Genomic DNA, 9671 nt, shown 5'->3' on the forward strand with positions numbered 1-9671 from the left:
TTTATAGGGTCGGAAATGACTCCTTCATAGCGTTTCAAGCTTCTGATTGAAATTATAATACCCTTGCAAGAGTAATAATAATGTAGCAAAAAATAGTCACTTTTGAAACTATCGTAAAGGTAAGAATAATATTTTTTATATAAATTATAATTTTTATAACTCTGAGTAAGCGTTTGTATCCTCAAATACAAAAATGCAGGATCAGTTTGAATTAAAATTAAGTAATGAGGTGTAAAGGCAATCAGGGAGTTAATTAAAAAATTATGCATAACCAGTACAGATACATTCCTATAGTATTTATATTCTTTATATAATTGTAATGGTTTAGACTTACCCAACACGAAGTGAGCTTCTCCCTGGTTATCCAGATGCATTCCATGATCAGGTGTTATGTTTGGTATTAAAGAGCACAATTATTATTATTTCCACGATCATCACCATTACCATGATCAGTACCACTATTAATTATCACTGCAGATGCAAACACTTCGAAGGCCACGGACAGACTGAAGCAAGTGCGGCTGCTGCGCCTCTATTTATACTCTGCGAGTAGAGAGATCAGAAAGAGTGAGAGCGAGAGAGTAAGAGTTTAGAGTGCGGCAGAGAGAGTGGTAGGGGAAATAAGAAATCAGTAGCGAACCACAGAGAGAGATGGACATACCGAGAGGGAGAGGGAATTAAGGATCATTTCCAAGGCAGCTATATTATATAGTCGATCGATTTTAATAATATTCAATCCGAAATTATAAAATAATTCCAAATGGCTTTAAATTTCTATTTCTCTAGATATTTCTCTGTATTAAGAATTAAATAAAATATTTTTAAACCGTACCGAATTTCAAACTCAATTTTCATTTTATATTCCTAATTAATAACCTTTTGGTTTTCTTTCGATTTATAGGGTCGGAAATGATTTTTTCACAGCATTTCAAGCTTCTGATTGAAATTATAATACCCTGGCAAGGGTATAATGTGGTTCACGGCAATAAGCGAATAAAATGAAAAATGAATGCATAGCTGCCACAGCTGATTCTTGATCTAGGACTGATCATTCCAATAGTATCTACATATATAGATGATATAATTGTATTAGTTTAGACTTACCCCACACGAAGTAAGCTTCTCCCTGGTTATCCAGATGCATTCCATGATCAGGTGATATATTTGGTATTGAAGAGCACAATTATTATTATTACCACGATCATCACCATTACCATGATCAGTACCACTATTAATTATCACTGTAGATGTAAACACTTCGAAGGCCACGGACAGACTGAAGCAAGTGCGGCTGCTGCGCCTCTATTTATACTCTGCGAGTAGAGAGATCAGAATGAGTGAGAGCGAGAGAGTAAGAGTTTAGAGTGCGGCAGAGAGAGTGGTAGGGAGAATAAGAAATCTGTAGAGATCCACAGAGAGAGATGGACAGACCGAGAGGGAGAGGGAAACAGAGAGGGAATTAAGGATCGTTTTAATGCAGATATATATTATATAGTCAGCCGATTCTAATAAAATTAAAACCGAAATTATAAAATAATACCAAATGGCTTGAAATTTATATTTTATATTTCCAATTACTCTAACTATTTCTCTGTATTGTAAAGAATTAAATATTATATTAGTTAAAATTAAAGTGCAATATTATTTAAAAATTGTAAATTATATTTTCTTTTTTTTCAAGATATAGACATGACTATTTAAATCAGTTTTTTTTTAGAAGACAATTGCAGCAGGTAGTTTATAAAGTTAATTTAGCTTTTAGCTCTTCACTAAAATGTAATGACCTTTGAAACTTTAATATTTCAAGGGGTTATATACGTTGTATTTTTAAAGTCAAACGTTAAAGTTCATTGGCTTAACCCCTTGGTATACTCGTGTACCCTTAGGCTATCCTTAAAACCCCTTCTCCATTGTCGTCATTTGATAGGACCAACAATCGCTTATCGTTTGCCAAACAAAATGTCAATTATCTGAGCCGGGGGATAAGGACTTTCAGTCCGTCCGGCCCTAAAGCCCCCTCCTTTTTTTAGCCCAAAAAGCTAGTTAAGACCCCCAAAACATGGCTAACCCTTTCTTCTCTCTCTCCCTCTCTCGCTGCTCTTGGCCAACTTCCTGGCTTCCTTTCTCTGGTAACAAGAAGAAGGAGTTCAGAAATGAGAAGGAGCATTCCAATGCCCGCTGTCAATTTATAAGTTCATAATTTAAGCCAACAAAGCCAACAACAGGGATCCAAGTCAATCAGCTATATAATACATAGTCAATACGGATGTGGAGGAGGGTTTAAGGCGTATTGGGTATTGGGTTTGGGGTATTGGATTGGCATTGGCATTGGCATTGGCTCGTTTCATGCTTTTTAATATCCGTTTCATGTGGATTTATGCGCATCAAGTTCACGCTGAGCGACGGCACATAAATTTCATAGCAATTGAAGCAGGCGAGCCGAAAATTTATTATGGGTTTTAGATGATGGTACAGGGAGTTACTCATTACTTGATTAGATTAAGTTAACTTAATGAGAAAATTATAAATAAATAAAAGGTTTTTAGGTAAACTAATTTAATTGTATTGCTTTTTATATATTTGTTGGAAAATATGAACTATCCATTTCATGTTTTATGTATTTATTTTTAGCAATTAAGAAAGAGATATAGAAATAATGAATGATTTTAGTTGTATCTATATATACCATTAAATAAAATATAAATATAGCTAATATTGTTAATGTTTTCATATTTAAAATGTTAAAATTATATTATTAAAATATTATTTTTTAATTTTTTTTTTACAAGTGGTCAGTTTTCACTTAAGTTTGCTAATATGTATTTGTAGTGAATTTTTACAAAAAACAAAAGAAATTATATATTAAGGCATTTAATGCATTGAAAAAAAAACTCTTGAGGGCGGCATAAAATAAATATTTCTATTACTTTTCTATTTTACTTCTTTAAAACTTGGTGTGTTTCCACTTACAATTTCTAATTGATTTAAAAACAAGAAAGGAAGTTTAGGTCCAGGTACCCAAAACTTATATATGCTTTCAGAGAAAATCAGTCATAACTAAGTCAAAATTGCATTAATTCCCGTCAGAATGCTGTTCTGTGCCAGTTTTTATTAGGTTAATAAATCTGTATACCTAAATTACATTTTTTAAATATTAAAATATTTGTCAATTTTTCAAAGTGTCAACAATGTAAAAACCTGCTATACAATTTTGAAAAAAATTTTCAAAAATTTATTTTCTTTCCTATATGCCTAGAAAGATTCCCCTGTTGATGCTGATCAAGAATAAATATGATTTATAGGGTCGGAAATGACTCCTTCACTGCATTGCATGCTTCTGAATGAATTTATAATACCCTGTAGTGGTATAAATATATATTTAATGCTAAAATTATTATTTAAAACACTTTTGACTCCTTAATAATTTCAAAGATTCGATCATTGCATACTTTTGGACTGAACCAATTTAATAACATTTATAAAAGTCCCCTCTCTATAACCAATATACCCCCTTTGACACCAATATAATATCCAGGGTAGGAAACATAAAGAAAAAGCAGGCAGGCGAAAAAGGAAAAACTACACGCCCCTCGGAAAAGGGTTAACTGAATGGTTGGAGGGTTTCCCGCCCCCTCCCTTAAAGAAAACAAAAAATGGTAAGAGGGACTTGGAAAATGGACTGATTTCAGGGTTAGCCCCAAAATTGACTTTTGGCATTTTTCAAAAGTTTTTCCCGCATTGCCGCCATGAGCCCACTTCGATTAATTTATAGCGATAAGTATTTGTATCCCTGATCCAGACCGTATCCTTGCTCCTGTTTCCCCTTTTTAACTATATCCCTGAATCCTTGTGCCACGCATAAAGTGTCATTACAGTGGCTGATGTCTGATTAAAGTCATCAATTTGCGGAAGAGGAAGTCATGGATACGGAGGCTATAGGGAGGGGGAGCAGGAGGATTGCAGGCAAACCCACTGCACTCTGCAGCCAAGTTTAATTAAAAAAATGCTGTTGCCTCCCCCAAAACCCCATCACTCCCACCTGTGTGCACCTGCGCCAGGCAATTGAAGTTTAATTGGCGTACAGACAGACAAAGGTGAAACGAAATGGAATAAAGTATGCAAATAAATGGTAAAGGGAAAGGGGTTACAAATACAGGTGAGAGAGAGCGAAAGGGTAGGTGTAAGTGTGTTCCAGGTGAAATGTTTGACTTCTCAAGGTGGCGGAAAGGGAAATAATATATTATATAAATTTAATTTAAATTTAATAAGAACTTTTATAAAAAGTTCCTTTAACAGTTCTTTTATCTACGAGATTTTGCAATCTTTGAATATTTCTTTTCATAAATCAATATTTTAAATAATGAAAAATCTAAGGAACAGCTAAATTATTGCTTCTTACCATCCATATAAAAATATTATTAATTAATAACAATTATTATTTTGACCCAAAAACCTCACTGTGTGCTCCTATCTTTAATTTATTTGCTACTAAAATTTGTCTAAGCAATTTCCGATCGTTTCTATGACAGATTTATAATATATTCATCATGGATATGGCCAGATCGATACGTCTATTGATGCTGATTAGGAAAAAATAATCTAAAAAGATTTCATTGCTAATATTTGACTAGAAATATAATACTCCGGAATGGTGAAAAAAATACAAAAGTAAAAATGTTGAGATAAAATCACTTGCAAAAAATCCCCAAAACACATTTTGCACTTTGACATTTTATCGCTGGCACCGGAAGTACAGTCAGCATCAGAAGAAGAAGCATTTAAAAGCTCATTTGTGAATGTGAAAATTCAGTTACCTCGGTACAGGGAGAGAGAGAGCTGGTGACATTCACTGAAGGACACGGACACTGGCGTGTGAAAATTTCTAGTTTGAAAAGAAGAAGCTTTACTCTGTGTGTGTGTGTTAGTGTAGGTGAAAAGGTTAAAGTTCAATGCAAATGCCATGCCAGTTGTGATTAGGCAAGCTTTGGCATCGGCTTAGGCAACCAGTGAACGCTCTACATATGTATGTTAGATCCCCTTTTTTTTCCCAAACTTTGCATGTGTGCATCCCGTTTTGACTTTGATTTGCTTTGGAGATGTCAACGCTTTGGTTCTATGTGAGTGAATACACTAAAAGAGAGTCTGCATTCATTGGGGTTTTTTATCTAGAAATTTATATGTTTTATTTAAAAAATTCGCTTTCAAAATATATTTAAAGCATACTTAAAGCGTTGGAAAATAGAGTTTTTGGTAAGAAGAAAACTTTATTTAGTAAAAATTGTAAGAATAACTATTGTAATTTTGTGAAAGAGTTTCTAAAAGTTCTAGCTTGACAAAAACTGTAAACTTTATATAAAATTATATAAATAATTAAGATATTTAAATGGTTTTTGTATTACCCTAACAAAAATTAAGCTTTTGGTTTCATAGTTGGTAAAACTGTTGGTGTTTTTTTTGACACAAAACTTTGTAGCATTCTTTTTGACACAATTTTAATTGTTTTTGAATCTCCTTTCTTTTTAATATTATTATATTTTTTATTATATATTAATTTTTTATATTATTCTCCAATTATTTTTTTTATCTGTTCCTTTGGCATAATACCCGATGTTATAGTCCTCCGCTTTTAACCCCCTCTCGAAAATCAAATGGCTCGGCTCACGTGTAACACGAAACCGTCTGCACTTGGCATCTCCTGTGCTTTATGGACCAAATGATTGCGTGCTCAGCGTAGGCTCAATCCACCGATTCGACACAGCTCCACTTCGCCTAGATAAATATATATATATATATATATATACATATATGTACAGATATATGTATATATATTTCCCATGTGTATCCTGTGTGTGTGCCACCTGATGGCGAGCTGAATCGCTCCGCATAGCCTTAATCAAGGATATTCCACCCAATGTGTGTCACAGGAGCCACCGCAGTTGGTAATCCTGAATCCTCGTTTTTCCCCCCTTGGTTCTCCATTTCCCGTCCCAGCTTAATCCTCCTCCTCAATGGGATGGTAGAACAGACTTTTCAATCACCGCCAACGTCATTGCCAAGGCATTAAATGAGAAATGTAGCAAAGTAAACATGCAGCAAATGCACAGAGGGGTTCACTAGAGAGTGAGGAGAGGGTAGTGGCAGGGAGTGAGAAAAATCCTTGAAGGGGTGGCCAGGGTGTTGAAAGCTTAGGGGAGCAAGGGGGGGAAGAGGGTTTCGCCCCAGCAATGTCAGTCAATCAACGAGCAGGAAAAAGGACGGTGAGTGGAGTCGAAAAAGAAGTTGGCGAAGCTGAAAAAGCAAAGAGTCTGTGGCAAAGGACTTTGAGAAGATACTCTAGTTTTGTGTTAAATACAAAATAATATAAACAAATAATAACAAACAATAAAGGAAACTAGCTTCAGAAAGGCAATGTTTATATACCCTTGCAGTTTTCAATTGAATTATAGGATCGTATTGGAAATCTTTTATAACTAAGCTTAAAATACCATAAATCAGAGCTTATAAAACTAATAACTTGGCCCAAAATCATTAATTTCTTAATATTTAATTATTAATTAATTAGGATTTTGATTGCTAATCGGTATATAAAGCTTTTTTACAGTTGCTGCCATTTTTTGTAGCAATTGATGACTTTAAAAACTCCTGAAATATACATATGTATGCATTCTTGAAATCGGCACTTATTGATATTTATATAGGATATTCTTTCGCCAAATCAAAGTTTAAAAATCTCATAGCTAAGCCAAAAATGCATAAATTTTAATTCGGTTTGCTTTCCTATGTTAGTTTTTATTAGGTTTATAAATCTGCATACTCAATTTAAAATTTAAAACGAGTTAAAATTTTTCGATTTTTCTTGGTACAATTTGAATAATTTTAACACCTTAAAAAATGTTGAAAAACTAAAAAATTTATTTTTCTGCCAAAGAAATGTAGCAAAAAAGGATCAGTTGTGAAACTATCTTAAAGGTAAGGAATCAATATTTGTGAATAATTTGTAATTTTTATAACTCTGAGTATACGTTTGTATCCTCAAATACAAAATTGCATTATCAGTTAAATTAAAATTAAGTAATGAGGTGTAAAAGCTATCAGGGAATTAATTGAAAAATTAATGCAAAACTAGTACAGCTACATTCCTATAGTATTTATATTCTTTATATAATTGTAATGGTTTAGACTTACCCCACACGAAGTAAGCTTCTCCCTGGTTATCCAGATGCATTCCATGATCAGGTGTTATATTTGGTATTGAAGAGCACAATTATTATTATTGCCACGATCATCACCATTACCATGATCAGTACCACTATTAATTATCACTGTAGATGCAAACACTTCGAAGGCCACGGACAGACTGAAGCAAGTGCGGCTGCTGCGCCTCTATTTATACTCTACGAGTAAAGAGATCAGAATGAGTGAGAGCGGGAGAGTAAGAGTTTAGAGTGTGGCAGAGAGAGTGGTAGGGAGAATAAGAAATCTGTAGAGATCCACAGAGAGAGATGGACAGACCGAGAGGGAGAGGGAAACAGAGAGTGAATTAAGGATCGTTTTCATGGCAGCTATATTATATAGTCGATCGGTTTTAATAATATTAAAACCGAAATTATAATATAATAATAAGTGGCCTTAAATTTCTATTTTTTATTTCTATTACTCCAGCTATTTCTCTCGAGTATGAAGAATTAAATATTATATATGTTTAAGCCCCACTCAATTTCAACTCAATTTCCATTTAATATTCCTAATTTATTATCCTTTTGGTTTCCTTTTGATTTATAGGGTCGGAAATGATTTCTTCACATCTTTACGCTTCTGACTAAAATAATAATACCCTGCAAGTATATAATATTAATAATAATTAAATAAATTATGTATTTAAAACTTGTAACTTTTCAGAATCTTATACAAAATCGTATAGTTTAACTAAATGTAGTTTAGTAATAACTGATTGAGAAACTCGATTATTATTCATCGAAATTTTAGTTAAGCTAAAAAATAAAAATAAAAGAACTAAGCTTAAGTTTCCCTAATTTTTCCCATATACCCCATCGAAGGGCAAAAGATTCTGGAGCAGGCGAAGCGTGGAGTTGCTGTTGCACACAACCTGCAGACATGTTGGCGAGCCAAGAGCTACACCATGGGGCATGCACCGTTAGCAAATGGCGGCTGTGGATGCAGATGGCGGCGGACGGAAAGCGGAAAACGGAAACGAAACACGAAATGGCAGCAGTTGAAAAGTGTGTGACAAATACAAATCACTTTGGATTTATTTGATGAAATTGTTTGATGATGTAGAAAAGGATTAACGCCAATGATATTTGTGTAACGATGGCGAACAGGATTGCTATGGCGACACGGCCTGCTGCAGGCGATGTTGCCCCTGCTACTGCTGCTGTTGGCAACCCTAATGGCAATTCTGATGGCAACCCTGCTGGCAAGCTCTGCACAAATTGATTCGCCATCCTGAAAGACGAAGATGGAGCATGACAGCCACCAATGATGAATGAAGCCTGAGTGAGCTGGGTATCCTTGAAGTTGCCGTAGCTGAATTTTCTTAGAATTATATGAGTGGGACTCAAGGGTAAGCATGGAGGTCATGTACTTTAATTTTCTCAACTTGAAACCTTTGAGAATTATATTAAACCATTATATTTAATTGTTTTTATTTAGATTATTTAAAAGTACTTTTAATTTCTCTTTAGAAACAGTCTCATATTTGGGTCATCTCCTTCGTAACCCCTTTAAATGATATGAAACCATTGACTTGGTTGAATTTGTGGGCCTTTAACACCCTTCTTTAACATCTGTATATGAATATATCCCTCCTTTTAACCCTCTGATATAATCGTCGACGCATAAATCTCAAGACCTGCCCGGCGGCTGCAATTTACGGCTGGGCCGTAAATTTTTATAAATGTCCTTGTAAATAAACTCGCAAATATGCTGATTTAGCATATTTCTGATATATGTGCACATACCTAGGCCTGTATGTTGTGTGTGTGCGGGTGTGTGTGTGTAAGTAGGGGGCGTGGCCCACGTCTGTGGTTTATGCCATTGTGCCATGTGTGTGGCAGTTTTATTACGAGCTTTTTTTGTTTCTGCGACTTTTGGGTAGTAAAAAACGGGGAATATAAGGCTAAAAAATATGAAATAAAAATCTTTAAAAATATTTATAAATAATATAAAGCTTATAAAGTTTCAAGGAAATTTAAATTTATTTTATTTTTTTACGAACTTAAAAAGCGACGAAAAGAATTAAAAATGTATTTAAAATTGTGGAAATTTGAATTTTAAAGGCTTGTACCCAAAATAAAATTTTAAATTTTAATTAAAAATCCCCAGGTGCTTAAACTTAATATAAGCGTTAAGAACTCATGGATTTCCTGTAAATATTTGTTGAAATATAAAACAAAAATCTAAATAATAAGAAATGTTGTATAAAAAATAAAATAATAAAAGATATAAATAAATAGACATACTTTTTATAGTTTTTATTAACTTTTTCCAAAGAAATCTATAAAATTCTAAACAAATAGATTTAATATTTATAATCAAAGACCATCAACTAGTCGAAACCCTTAATCTTCTTCCCTCACTTTCCCTTTGTTTTATGTTTTATTTTATTCTCCTTTGATTTTGTTATTTGCCCTCAAGGGAACGTAAAAAAA

This window comes from Drosophila serrata, unplaced genomic scaffold (genome assembly GCF_035046125.1).
Source record: "Drosophila serrata isolate PLE 108 unplaced genomic scaffold, ASM3504612v1 contig_276, whole genome shotgun sequence".
Lineage (NCBI taxonomy): Eukaryota > Metazoa > Arthropoda > Insecta > Diptera > Drosophilidae > Drosophila > Drosophila serrata.